Source organism: Somniosus microcephalus, chromosome 1 (genome assembly GCF_052327205.1).
Source record: "Somniosus microcephalus isolate GS21.2 chromosome 1, FLI_Smic_1.0, whole genome shotgun sequence".
Lineage (NCBI taxonomy): Eukaryota > Metazoa > Chordata > Chondrichthyes > Squaliformes > Somniosidae > Somniosus > Somniosus microcephalus.
In genome coordinates this window covers 415718427-415733308 of record NC_140987.1, presented here as the reverse complement: position 1 = coordinate 415733308, position 14882 = coordinate 415718427, and the positions used below count along the sequence as shown (strand labels likewise).

At 45.4% G+C, this 14882-nt stretch overlaps 1 protein-coding gene across 5 annotated transcripts in view; it reads right to left on the bottom strand.

The window, feature by feature from the left end:
- tenm1 (teneurin transmembrane protein 1) overlaps positions 1-14882 on the bottom strand; it is a 1268320-nt gene that overhangs the window by 890980 nt on the left and 362458 nt on the right. The window lies entirely within an intron of this gene.

The following is a 14882-nucleotide window of genomic DNA, read 5'->3' as shown; positions in this document are numbered from 1 at the left end:
GCCACCCGCTGCAGAGCGGCAGGCTGCGGTACTGCAGGCCTCCTCCTTCTCTTAAGGGGGAGGTGCCTGCAACGGGGAGATCGCCGCTGGATAGTGCCGGCAAATGAGCCCGGCACCACGGAGACGTGCCGGGTTCGCGGAAAGCAGCCGGCAATGCCGCGGGGGGGGGGGGGGCGGGGGTGGAGGAGGCCGGGGAAGGAGGTGCGGGCAGGCGGCCGCCGAAAAAGCGGCCGGCCGCACCTCCACCTTAAAGCACCCCACTAAGGCTACAGGACGGCCCCGTTTTCTGATCGCTGTTTGCGGCCGCTGCGGAAGAGGCGGCCGCAACTAAATATGGCGGTCGGGCCAGTAGCGGGGCGGTAGCGGGGCACTGCGCACACCAATGACGTCATCGGTGGCGGCGCAGCGCTACTAGCTAACGCCGCCATTACCGCAGCGCTGAATATCGGCGAAAGCTCAGCAAGTGGCGCAAAAGCCCTCTTTGGGCGAAAACTGGGCGCAAAGCCTACTGAATTTCTAGCCCGTAGAATTCTACAGCATAGGAGAAGGCCGTTCAGCCCATAACGCCTGCATAGGTTGTCTGAAAGAGCTATCCACTTAGCTGCATTCTCCTGTCCTCTCCAAATACCCTTTTATATGTTTATAATATTTTCCTATTTCCCTTATAAAAAGCTATTCCTGATCCTGATGGACATTCCACATCCTAACAACAGTCTTGGTTAAAAAAAAATGAAATTCTCCAAACCTCTCCCTTTGTTCTTTTGCTGATGATCTTAAATTTACGGCTGCTAATTATAAACTCACTGGTCAGTGGAAATAATTTCCTTTTCCTATTTGCCCTGTCAAGCCCCTCATAATTTTGAGCACCTTTATCGTATCTCCTCTTCACCTTCAGTTGTAATGAAAACAGGCCTAGTCCCTGCAGTCTCCGCTCGAATCTAAAGCTTCTCACCTGGTACAATGTTAGTAAATCTCTTCTGCACACCCTTTATGGGCCTTGACATCCTTCCTAAAGTAGGGCACCAAAACTGGACTACATATTCTTAATGCTGCCTAGCCAATGATGTGTATAAGTTTCTTTGGTTATGTAGTTTACACCCCTATTTATAAAATCTCAGATCCCATCTTCTTTTATTTCTTGCTTTATTGGCCTTCTACTTTTACAGATTTGTGTGTCTAAACTTCCAAGTTTTCCATTCTTCTTCTCGTTTTAAAGTTTTATCTTCGAGTGTACAGCTCCCCTCCTTACTTTTCCTCCAAAATCTTATCAGCTCACATTTCTCTGTATTAAGTTTCCTCCAACATCTATCTGCTCAATCTAATAACCTTTATATGTCTCCTGAAGCCGCTTACATTCCTCATCACATCTCTGTTTTTACGTCATTTGCAAACTTTGATAATCTGCCCTCTATACCCAAGTCCTGATCATTTTTATATATTGAGAAGTGCAATGGTCCCAACACTTGACTCCTCGGGACACCACTGTATACATTGCTCCAGTTTGAAAACATCCATTAACCACTGTTCCCTTTTCTGCCCTTCAACCAACTTCCTATTGATACTGCCACATTTCCATCAATACTACAGGGTAGAAATTCATTCACACCGGCCTGCCGATGGATCCTTATGTCTGACAGTGTAGGCCCAAGGCTCATCTGACATTGGGCCTTGGGCCTCATTTAAGTTACAGCGGTGAGCTACAGACACCTACTGGGCATCCCCAGGCAGCACGGCGGTGAAGAGTCTTCGAATATCTGGTCTCATCACCTGCATCACCAACAGTGGCACTCAGGTGAGTTTAAAGGGGAAGGCCTAGAAATTCAGTGGGCTGCGCCACCAGTTAGCGCCTTAAGAGGGCGCTAAGTGGGTCGGAAGCCACTGGCCACACCTCCCGCTAAATTCAGCGGGACGCTAATGGCGGCGCTAGCTGTTAGCACTGCGCCACCACCGATGACATCATCGGTGTGCGCAGCGCCCCACTAACGCCCCGATCACGATATTTAGATGCGCCCCCTGCTTTAGCGCCGGACGCTATTTGCAACCGGTTCAGGGGGGCCTACCTGTGGCGGTAGAGGCGCTAATTAAAGGAGCGGTGCGGGGCGGCCATTTTTTTTGCTGGCCGCCTGCCAGCACCTCTCCGCGCTGCCGTCCCCAACCTCCTGAGCCCCCCCCCCCGCCCTGCGGAGTGCTGACTGCGTTCCAAGAGCCCGGCACTTCTCCTCGGTGCCGGGCTCTTTTGCCGGCACTCACGATCCTCGATTGTGCTGCACAAGGCCCCTCCCCTTTAAGAAGGGGAGGAAGGCCTGCAGTACCGCTGCGTGCCGTGCCGCAGTGTGTGGCGCTGCGGCACGTTGTGCAACGATATTCAGCTGCAGCGCCCCAAGAGGGATGCGGGGCACCTCCAGCAGCGCCGCGCTTCCCTCTGGGGCACGCACACTGAATTTCCGGCGGGCGCCCGCGACTGCTTCCGGGGTGCTACTTTTAGCGCCCTGGCAAGGCTAGTGCCCCAAACGGGGCGCTACTGAATTTCTAGGCCGAAGTGTTTAACGGGGAAGTGAAGGTGATGAGGAGGGGCTGACCGGGAGCAGGCTGCAATCAGGTGGAAGGTGATTGGTAGGAGGGTGGTGGCGCCAATCGGGGGTGTGGGGCAGGTGTAGAGGCTGGGATCGGGAGGTGTCTGGGCCACAAACAGGGGTCGAAGTTGTGATAGGGGGTGTGGATGCGCCCATGGGTGGGGGAGGGGGGGATGGTGGGGAAGCTGTGGCGGGCAATGGCCCCAGGTCTGAATGTGGAGTCAGGAGGAGCACTCATACACTTCCCAGCTCCACAATCATAGGATTACATAGGATATATGGCACAGAAACAAGCCATACGGCCCAATCAGTCCATGCCGGCATTTATGCTCCACTCGAGCCGCCTCCCGTCTTTTCTCATCCAAATCTATCAGCATAACCCTCTATTTCCCTTCGCCCTCACATGCTTATCTAGCCTCCCCTTAAAATGCATCTATACTATTTGCCTCAACCACTCCCTGTGATAGCGAGTTCCCCATTCTCACCACTCTCTGGGTAAAGAAGTTTCTTCTGAATTCCCGATTTGATTTCTTGCTGACTATCTTATATTCATGGCCTCTAGTTATGCTCTTCCCCACAAGTGGAAACACTCTCTCTGAATCTACTCTATCAAAACCCTTCATAATTTTAAAGGCCTCAATTAAGTCACCCCTCAGCCTTCTTTTTTCAAGTGAAAAGAAACCCAGCCTGTTCATCCTTTCCTGATGGGTATACCCTCGCATTTCTGGTATCATCCTTGGAACTCTTCTCTGAACCCTCTCCAATGCCTCTATATCCTTTTTATAATATGACGACCAGAATTGTACGCAGTACTCCAAGTGTGGTCTAACAAAGGTTCGATACAAGTTTAGCATAACTTCACTACTTTTCAATACTATCCCTCCAGAAATAAACCCTAGTGCTTGGTTTGCCTTTTTATGGTCTTATTAACCTGCATCGTTACTTTTAGTGATTTGTGTATTTGTACCCCCAGATCCCTTTGCTCCCCATCCCACCCAGACTCACACCCTCCAAGTAATAAGTGACCTCCCTATTCTTCCTACCAAAATGTAATACCTCACATTTATCTGTGTTGAATTTCACTTGCCAATGATATGCCCATTCTGCAAGCTTCCTATTAAACACCATTCGAAAATCCATATACACAACATCTGCTATATTTCTGTCATCATTACATCCCATTATTTCCTCAAAAAACACTTAAATATTTCAAATACATCTGTGGTGATTATCTTTAATGAACTGATGTATTTCTAAGTGAAAATGAATTTGATTCTCATCGACCTGAAACGTTAACTCGGTTTCTCTCTCCACAGATGCTGCCTGAGCTGCTGAGTATTTCCAGCATTTCCTGTTTTTATTTCAGGTTTCCAGCATCCGCAGTATATTGCTTATGAATTTTATTCTGTATTGTGACCTCGAGAAGCCTACCCAGTTTAACACTTTTGTCCTTCTTGAAGAGAGGTTTTATATTGGCAATCCTCTAGTCCTCTGACATAACTTCCTACATGCCAGGTTGTTTGAAAGATTACAGTCTCAGACTCTGCAGTTTCTTCGATGACTTCCCTCAGAGTTCTAAGGTGGTTGTCATCAGGACCTGGTGCCTTTTCCACTTTGTGTTCTACCAATGTTCTTAGTGCTACTCTTTCCTTTGTTTCACTTCTACATTTTCTATTTACCACTTGATTTTCTTTCGTATTTTAAGCCTGGGGGTAAAATTCAGTTATGCCCCGTTTGGGGGCTGTAACTGGATTATTGCTGGAGATTTAGCGCCCAGCGCGGAAGTACCGCCTCGGCCAATAAACTCGGCTTATCGCCCCAGCGAGGAAGCGGAGTGCTATCTTGGGCGTGCCACTTACTCTTGGGGCAGTGTCGGGGGCGCAAAGCGCTGTAGTGCCGTAGCGCCGGAGTGTTACGCGACTGCTCCGCATAGTGCTAATGTGTTTCAGTGTCCCGTTAAAGGGGAGGTACACTGCGAGCTCTGCAGGGCCCCCAATGGCTCACATTAGCCCACGAGAGCGGCGTGGTGCCGTGGCTGTAGCCCAGCACCAAGATGTGGTGCCAGGCTGCACAATGGTGGCCACGGACTACGCTGAGGGCTGCCATGGAGGGCCGACCTGGAGGTTGGCCAAAAAAAATTAAATGGCGGCGCGGGTAGCGGCCGCACCTCCCTTCAATTAGCGCCCCGTGAGCGGAGGTCGGCCCAGCTCGCAACTGACCAGGCTGGCGCTGACACCGCTTGCGACAGCGTCAAGGGATGCAGCCAAATATCTGCCGCAGGGCAGTAAGGGACCACTGCGGGGCACTAAGGGGTCGCGACGCACGGCGATGACGTCATCGCCGGTGGCGCAGCGGCCCAGGGCGCTAGCGGCTACCACCTCATTAGTGCCCTGCCGAATTTCTCAGTGGGGACCCCACCCTTTTAAGAAGCCCTTTGCGCCCCGTTAGTGCCAACCTGGAGGCGCTAATGGCAGGTGCAAAGGAGCCGAATTTCGCGGCCGAGGTCTCTTTACGTTTCATTTTAATTTTATTATTTAATTCACTACCTGTGAGACAACAGCTGCAGTGCAACACAAAAAGGACTTAACGAAAAAAGGATTTTACTCTCCATAGTCAATTATAGAAAGGTAATAGAACTGGCCAAGAAAGGGGAAAAAAATTCTGTCCTAATATTAACAGTACATTCAACATAGATCAATCTGTGGTTTGAGTTTATAAACACTTCTATTTTCTTCATTGAACAGAAGCAGTTTGTGTCAGCTCTGAGAGATTTATTCTTTAGGGAGACAACTGGATGGGAATCTTTCAGTCACTTGTATTCACAATGACAAGAGACTTTGATGTCTGGCCTTCTATCAGTAAAATGCTGTTTATCACTATTTTAATCTTTTACAATTGGTGCTTTATAGTTCCAACAGCTTATTTTTCCTGAAAAGGTATTGTTTCCTGCTATACACTCAAGAACAGTGCCTGAATATACAATAAAGAGAAAGGATCTTTATTTGAGACAAAGTGCCATTTTTATTTTCTTCAGTGCTCTTCAAGAAGTGCGTGCCTGTTACTGTGAAGGAGCTGTATCATCTTGAAAACAAACTCAGTCTGTTTATTAGTACAGAAAGTAGAATGGCACAATTATCACTAAGGGCACGTGTTGTGAGAACGCCTTTGGGATATACAGTTATATTGCTAATTTTGTATCAGTGTAAAACAGTTTAAGGATGTGAAAGTGTTACCATAAATCCAGAATGCACTAAAGCCAAGTTCTAGGAGAGGCCCTTCAGGTACTCCTCTCACACTACTTGGACTGGACACTATTATGTCCGTGAATGATTGAGACACGGACAGCAGGAGTTGAACAAAACAAGTCTTTACTGATGGGAGTCAATAGTGAAACTGAAAACAACAGAGGCTCACTAGCGCCTTTTATACAGGGGTGGTCACTGCCGGTACTGCAGTCTGAGACCAGTTATTCTCTTAAAGGTACATACACAACAGACACCATGTGGAATCTAACTCTCGGAAGCTGTGACGTTGGGTTTAAAAAATGCTAAAATGGTCCTTTGGATTTCCTGAGCATTTTGCAAATGTACCATGTCTTTTTAATGTTATGAAAAAGTGGATGTTCCCTTCTGCTTTCCTAACACTAAAAAATGTATTCCAGCAGAATAGAGCTCTGCGCGTGCTACTTACACATGTGCAGACCTCACTCCTAGCCGAGTGCAATTTAGAGTCAGGCACAGTCCCCAGTATAACTCAGGTGCTCCCAGCTGTGCTTCAAATTCTACATTTACAGCCTCATAGTGCAGTATAAGTGCAGCCTTAGAGTATAGCCCTACTCTCTCAAAGCAGTAAAACTGGGGCATTGCAAGTGCTTTATAGCATCCGAGGATCCTATTTAATTATGCACACACTTCCTCAAAGGACTGGTTGTGCACAGCCACTAAGGATGGCTGTCAAGTCCATCCGTGACTGTCTTGAACTTTATTTCTCATGTGGCATCTTGGTAAGGATATGCAAGCATAGAAATAAAGACAAATTGATTCTCAACATTATTTAGAGTCTCTGAGCTCACTGTGACTATAGTTTAATCAGTCAAATTCTTAGTGATCCTCACTGTAAAACTCAGACAAGATATGAAAGGTTAATGCAACGGTGCATTGATACAATGTTGCAAGACACGCCACAGCACTTCTGCTTAAATAATCCGTGATCACGGTGTTACATATGGGTTGTATGACATTGCTCAGCAAGCTTCCACTTGCTTCCTCCTTCCTAATATCTCAGCTGTAACTAGGAACTGTCACATTGGGAATCAAGGACTGTGAATCTGCATCTTGCAAAACAGAACCTCCACATAGTACATCCTCCTTCATGAGGAAAGGATCTGACATTCAGAGATACATTTTTACAGAGCTCTGTTAAAATACTGTTTGAATATTCCAAAACAACCCAATTCCAGAAATCTGCATGGGCCCACATTTCTGCATACTATCTTCCTTTGTCTGAAGGTCTATGTGAAAATCTTTGCCGATCAATATCAGGGCGCTAGTGTCAGCACAATGGATAAAGTTCTTCAGATACAGAAATCAGTGACCTTTGAATAAGCTACTTAATGCTTCTTGTGCACAAAGGAATTTTTTTTTGTGACCTTTCCATCATATCACTGACATAAACAATACTTCCGCTCAGAACTCTGCACAGTACTACAAATATTAAATGTCCAAATCATAGTGTGCAGGGCACCATGCACCTCAGGAAACATACAAAGTTCACCATCACAACTGTAACATAGTCTGTATAATGCTACTTGCCTGGATTATTGGCCACAACGTATGGCGTGTTGCCTTGTAACATTTGATCACTGCACCAGTGTTCAGGATGGTACTTAAAGGAGCCTGAGGACTGAAACTCATGTCCTTCTAGTTGGGGAGTCAGACCCACCACCAGACCAATTCTACAGGTCAAATGTTTCTCTGCACTTTTTCCCCTTTAAAGATTAACTGCCCAATTTGCATTTATATCCAGTTATGACAACAAAGTACTTTGACCTACATGTTTCTCTGACTGAGTTAAGACTTTCCCACTTCCCACCCATCACAATTAAAGTGAACCATGCCAGTTATTTCTACATCTGAATAGAAAACACCCACCTTAGTGTGACTCTATCCAGAAATGCAACCAAGTAATGGAATGTGCCTGACAGAGATAGATGATTTCAAGTGCTAGGCATCTCGAGGGTTCAAACCCACAAAGTAATGGTGGTTTGTAAAGTAGATGTTAAATCATTCACTGGCTTTTTCCCATTTGGAATTACTTACTAAATTGAATAATTTTGTTACTCAACATTTCCCATTTGCAGAATTTATTCAGGTATGGGGACTGGGACTAATTTGCTCCTCATTCAAGCTTTAGAACTGCTGCATTTAATGCTTTGAAAATTGCATATATTAATAATTAATTCCTTTTTTGGCTCCTACTGCACTGTAAGTATAAATATATTTTAAAATCACCAATATGGGATGAATCTGAGGCACGGAATGCTTTCCTGATGCTAAGAGTGGTAAGGCTGCTCACTAATGTGCTTATAGTCTTGAGACATTTAGATTGCCACAGATATCAGAGCAGTTGGACCTTTAAAATTAAGGGCCGAGAAATTCCACTGGGGTGTTCTGGCCTCCCGTCATAATTTCTGCGGAAAAGTGATGAAACCCTCAGTGGAATGGCAAAAATGGTCGTGTCCAGCCATTTACGATGTTTCTCTGGGGGTTCTCCTGATTTCCTGTCAGAGTTGCAGTAGGAGACCAGGAGAACCCCTGCGGTATTTCAAGGTAATTTTTTCTTTTAACTACAATCCGCACTTGCAGGATTTTCCTCACCTTACTCTGTTCTTAAAAATTCATATGTACTTATTTATAAAGGGTTGACCAAACCTTCTAGAAATAGTTGTAACCTCTAGCATGTCCCCAAATCAACCTCTTCTGAACAGGGGCCCTGGAAGTCACTTGAGTGAGCAGTAAGAAAATGGGCATCCCCTAGCTGTGGTGAAACCCAACATCTCCCAAAGCAAGCAGATGGACAAAGCAACTGCGGAGTGTTTTGCTAATATGTGTGGCGTGCAATATGCTATGCTTAGGTTTGGGCAGGTACCAGTAGGTGTGGAGTATTGTGTACAGTTTTGGTCTCCTAACCTAAGGAAGGATATACTTGCCATAGAGGGAGTGCAACGAAGGTTCACCAGCCTGCTTCCTGGAATGGGGGTATTGTCCTATGAGGACAGATTGAGTAGACTAGGCCTATATTCTCTAGAGTTTAGAAGAATGAGAGGTGATCTCATTGAAACATACAAAATTCTTACAGGGCTTGACAGGGTAGATGCAGGGGGGATGTTTCATCTGGCTGGGGAGTCTAGAACTAGGGGTCACAGTCTCAGAATAAGGGGTCAGCCATTTAGGACTGAGATGAGGAGAAATTTCTTCACTCAGAGGGTGATGAATCTTTGGAATTCTTTACCGCAGAGGGCTGTGGCGGCTCAGTCGTTGAGCATATTCAAGACAAATATCGAGAGGTTTTTGGATATTAAGGGAATCAAGGGCTATGGGGATAGCACAGGAAAGTGGAGATGAGGTAGAAGATCAGCCATGATCTTGTTGAATGGTGGAGCAGGCTCGAGGGGCCGAATGGCCTACACCTGCTCCTATTTCTTATGTTCTCATAGAAATCGTTCTTCCCCTGGCAGTAAAAGCAAAGCCAAGTGAGCAGCAGGGCACAAGGTGAGAGATATGCGTATCATGCCAGACAGTGTATGTAATGGCATCATGCTTGTAACACTCACCCGAAGACTTTGGTCCAAGGCTAGCTGCAAATTGGGCCTCGGGCCTCATCTCTATAAAACCAGTAAGCTGTCAGTGCCAATCGGGTATCCCAGTGCAGTTCACCGATCAGGGCCTTTGGAATTTCGGCTGGCACCAATGGAGAGTTGGCCCGCAGGTAAGTTTTGGGAGGGGGAAGAGGTGAACCACAGGGGTGTGAGCACTCTTTACAAAGTATTTACGGCACAGAAACAGACCATTCGGCCCAACAAGTCCATGTCAGTGTTTATGCTCCACACGAGCCTCCTCCCACCCTTCTTCATCTAACCCCATCAATATATCCTCCTATTCCTTTCTCCCTCATGTGTTTATCTAGCTTCTCCTTTAATGCATCGATGCTATTCGCCTCAATACTCCTTGTGGTAGAGAGTTCCACATTCTAACCACTCTCTGGGTAAAGAAGTTTCTCCTGAATTCCCTCTTGGATTTGTTAGTGACTATCTTATATTTATAGCCCCTAGTTCTGGTCTCGCCTGCAAGTAGAAATGTCTTCTCAAACCCTTTCATAATCTTAAAAGCATCTATCAGGTTACTGCTTAGTCTACTCTTTTCTAAAGGTAAGAGCCCCAGCCAGTTCAATCTTTCAGTTCTGGTGTCATTCCAGTAAATCATTTTTGCACCTTCTCCAGAGCCTATGTTCTTTTGTTAATATGGAGATCAGAACTGTTGACAGTACTCCAAGTGTGGTCTAACCAAGGTTCTATACAAGTTTAACATAAATGATATGCTTTTCAATTCTATCCCTCTAGAAATGAACCCCAGGGCTTTGTTTGCTTTTTTATGGCATTATTAACCTGCATTACTACTTTTAATGTTTTGTGTATCTGTACCCCCAGATCCCTCTTTTCTTTTACCCCATTTAGACACTTATTTTCCAAGGAGTATGTGGCTTCCTTATTCTTCCTACCAAAATGTACTACTTCACACTTATCTACAGTATATTGAAGTTCATTTACCAATTACACACCAATTCTGCAAGTTTATTAAAGTCTTCCTGTATTTTGTTGCAGTCCTCCTCTGTATTAACTACACTCCCCAATTTGGTGTCATCTGCAAATGTTGAAATTGTACTTCCAATTCCTGAGTCCAAATCATTTATGTAAATAGCGGACAACAGTGGTCCCAGCACTGATCCTTGTGGAACACCACTTCCCACCATTTGCCAATCTGAGTAACTTCCCCTTTGGAATCTATGCTGACTACTTATTGGCTCGTAATTTGCGGCCCCTATGGGTGCACACGTGCCTGTAAGGGCTGCGCAGGTTCTGGGTTTAGGCATACGCTGCGCATGCGTGAAAACCCGGAACTTGCGATCTGTCAAGAATAATCTTGATAGATCATCCGTATCCCGGGGAAAAGGGCATCTGCGGGTGGAGAGTTGGGGTATTTGCCCAACTTCTGCCCAGTGAATGCCTGTGAAATTCTTACGTCCGGTAAAAGCAAGCGTAAGAGTTTAAAAAAAATAAAAAGATTTTTTTCAATCATTTATATCTTTAAAAACCTGTTTTTAGCCCCTTTAAAACATTTAAATTTATTTTTTAAAACATTGGCCTAGAAATTCGGTATGGCCCCGCCAGGTCTTTTGCGCCTGAAATTTTGCGCTCGCCAGGATTCCCGTAGCGCCCGCCTAAAATTCAGTTGCGACGGGCCAAGATGGCGGCGGGCGCTATTGCAGGGTTTGGCCGCCTCGCTAGGGGCGATGAATGTCACTTTCAGGCGTCCAGCTGCCGCTGCGGCACCCGATGCGGTGCGGCGGGCTGGGGTACTGCAGGCCTCCTCCTTCTCTTAAGGAGGAGCTGCCTGCAGCCGTCAGATCGCCGGTGGATTCCCCCGGCAAATCAGCCCGGCACCACGGAGAAGTGCCGGGCTCGCGGGACTCAGACATCAATGCCGCGGGGGGGTGGTGCAGGAGTCCGGGGAGGGAGGTGCGGGCAGGCGGCCGCCGGGAAAGCGGCCAGCCGCCGCTCCACCTTTATGCGCCGGCCTTTCGGAGCTGCAAGACCCCGTTTCACAAACGCTGTTTGCGGCTGCCACGGGCGAGGCGGCCGCAACTGAATTTGGCCATCGGGCCGGAATAGCATTGCAACCGGGGCGCTGCGCACACCGATGACGTCATCGGTGCCGGCGCGGCGCTACCGGCTAACGCCGATGTTAGGGTCCATCTGAATTTCGGGCGATAAAAAACTTCAGGCGCAAACCACTTTATAGCCAATAAGTGGGCGCAAACGCAACTGAATTTCTAGGCCATTAAATTTTTGTTTGAAATTTTTTATTAAATGGCATTTTAATTAATTTTAAACACGTAATTTTTGTTATTTATTTGAAGTGTAGATGTATTTTTAGGGTATCCCCATTCATGCTTATGGGGTTTCCGTACATACTAGAAGCAGGCATAAGCCCCAATAAACACACCAGAGGAGTTTAGTGGCTTACATGATGAAACACAGGAGGAGTGACTTCTCATGAGAGTGGAGAGGGCAGAGGAAGTAGCTGAAGAAGGACTCGTTACTGTGAAGAGGTATAAGACCACCGCAAATCATGTTGAATCACTCTCATTTTGACCCGAGCCAGCTATGAAATAAAGGATACTTCTTCAGCAGGAACCAGCTCATTAGTTATTTGCCTCCGAGCAGACCAAGCTGCAATGTAAGTTTGCTACAGCTGCAGAATCTACTCCTTCAATAGGCATTTTTGTGAATCAAGGATTCTCTGTTCTGCAGACTGGAATTGAAGAGAATGCAACATTATTTACCAAATTATTGGCATTAACGTGGAGACCTCAGGCACATAGGCTGTTGCAGCAGTTGGAGGATCTCTAAACAATGCTCCTACTAATGATGTTAAGATCCACAATCTATGACATGATAATGTATGGTTCAAATTCACTTGCAGACAGATTGCAGAGAACCACAAGTGAGGGATTCAGAGACCTTATTGCAGAACAACCATCTGTGCTCAAACAGATTGGTGGTTGATGTGAGGACTGGACTTCCAAGCAGGAACATGTGGGCAGAGACACAAGTAGGTCTAAAATTATTACCAGTCTCCTGCTAGTATTTGCTTCTGAATATGTGACAGGAAAGCCACCCAAAGCAAGCAAGCCTCTGCAGGTGGTATACAACGTGCGAATTATGGCATACTGCAGAGTCTGCAATACATTGAAGTAAACAGCCAATTGAATCACAAGGATATCCCTACAGGACTTGATAGAAAGCTTCCACATTGACTCCTTCCAGTAATATATCACATGAGTACTACAAGAGAACACTCACAGCACACCAGCACAAAGGAAAGCACAGTACACATACATTAAATGTACACTATACATCACTATTGTTGTCATTGTTTTCTTTTGAAATTTATGCTTTCCATATGAACAGAAATAATAAAGTAATGATTAATTAAAAGAAAACTGAGAACATCCAGTTAAACATGAAGATATTGGGCCAGAATTTACTGAACAAGTAATGGCGAGGCTAACTGTGCTCACTATTATATATGCGCAAATCAGACAGCAACTGCAGGCGAGCACAGGTGCGCAGTTAAACGCGAGGATCTAGAAGTTGCTGTCCGAAATGCACTGCTTCTCCGTAAACTACGTGAAGATGGGATCGTGACGTTTTGCTCCCCATTCAAATGTATCAAACAACATGAAGTTCCTGTACTCACATGGTAGATACGGACTAAACTACCACAGAATTTAAGGGCTTGTCCATTTCAGTCTAAGTACCCTTTTTAATGCTGTGATAAGTCTTAATTGCTGCCAAACAACCTCTCTGGCACTTAAAACGAACTTTTACAAGTATAGAGTCTCATTCCTTCAGATTTTAATTGTTGTTGGAGATTTAAAAACATTTTCGTTCTGTCTCTTTTTTCTCTCTCTCTTAATCCAATCTTTCTTTCCCTCTTACAAAAGCAAAGTACTGCAGATGCTGGAAATCTGAAATAAAACTAGAAAATGCTGGAAATGCTCAGCAGCGTCTGTGACCTTGAACCGACCTGAAACGTTAATTCTGTTTCTCTCTCCACAGATGCTGCCTGACCTGCTGAGTATTTCCAGCATTTTCTGCCTTTCTTTTCCTCTCTTTCTTTTGCTTTCTGTACCTGATTGACATTGAATTCACCATTCTAACTAATACTTTCTGGTTCAGACACTGCGCTGTTCATGAACTATGCTTCAATCTGATTGATTAAGGAGACACACAATTGCTTGACCTCCTCACACAGGTCCCAGATGCCCTGTAGAGGGCACCGTGTAATTTGGATCCCGAACTTACAACAACTTCCAGTGCAAAATGTCATAGAAATTAAATGGGAAAGGGCAAGTCATTCATTCGCCAGGGACAGTAAATTCTGGCCCTCCCTTCAATTTTTCAGCCATTCCCTCCTGAAGACACTGAAGCATGCTTAGGAGTGGTTCTGGTTCAATCAGTGCTGGACCCCTTCAGTACCTCACCCAATGGCCATTCTTCATGCGAGAGCCTAAATAGTGCATGTCAGCTAGCTATTTTGCTAAGGGGACATTGTAACTGAACTAACTTCAGTCTGTAGAATCTCAGGGCAAACAGTGGCACATTCTTTCACCTTCGGGCTTTACGTTTGATTCCAACCGAATTACTGTTGTGGATATTACAATATTCACGACTCAAAAGTCCCATAAATTGGAAGTGGAGAGTTTTTTTTATTATTCATTCTTGGGATGTGGGTGTCACTGGCAAGGCCGGCATTTATTGCCCATCTCTAGTTGTCCTGACCGAGTGGCTTGCTAGGTTACTTCAGAGCTCAGTTAAGAGTCAACCACATTGGTGTGGGACTATAGTCACATATATGCCAGATTAGGTAAGGATGGTAAGTTTCCTTCCCTGAAGAACATTATTGAACCAGTTGAGTTTTCATGCCTATCCAACAACATTATGGCCACTTTTACCTATTCCAGCTTTTTATTTCCAGCTTTCTTTTAAAAAAAACGGAATTCAAATTCTCAAATAGCCACGGTGGGATTGAACTCACACTCAGGATTATTAGTCCAGGTCTCTGGATCATCACAAGGACGGCTAATATAGAAAATGGAACTATCACAATATTGAAGGGTTCTTTCTGAGTTTAGTGTTAAAGCATGCTACTCAGGGTAAATAGAGGGTGCTTTCTTCAGAATTTGACTTTGATTATATCTAACATGGGAGTATTGATAGACACTATTCTATTCTCAAAAATTGACAATCCTCACAATGATGTCAACAAAAATGATGAAAAATAAATATGTACAAATAAAATATAACTTGAGGATTCCACAGGACTCCCTCAGTGCAATCCTGTACAAACGCACAGATCCTAGTCTGCAGCCATTAGCAACAATGTTCATTCAATGCACACAAACCATTTGATGGCCCTTTAAATTGGGGGCTCAAGTTTATATTTCAAGCAATCCCATATTTAAAGA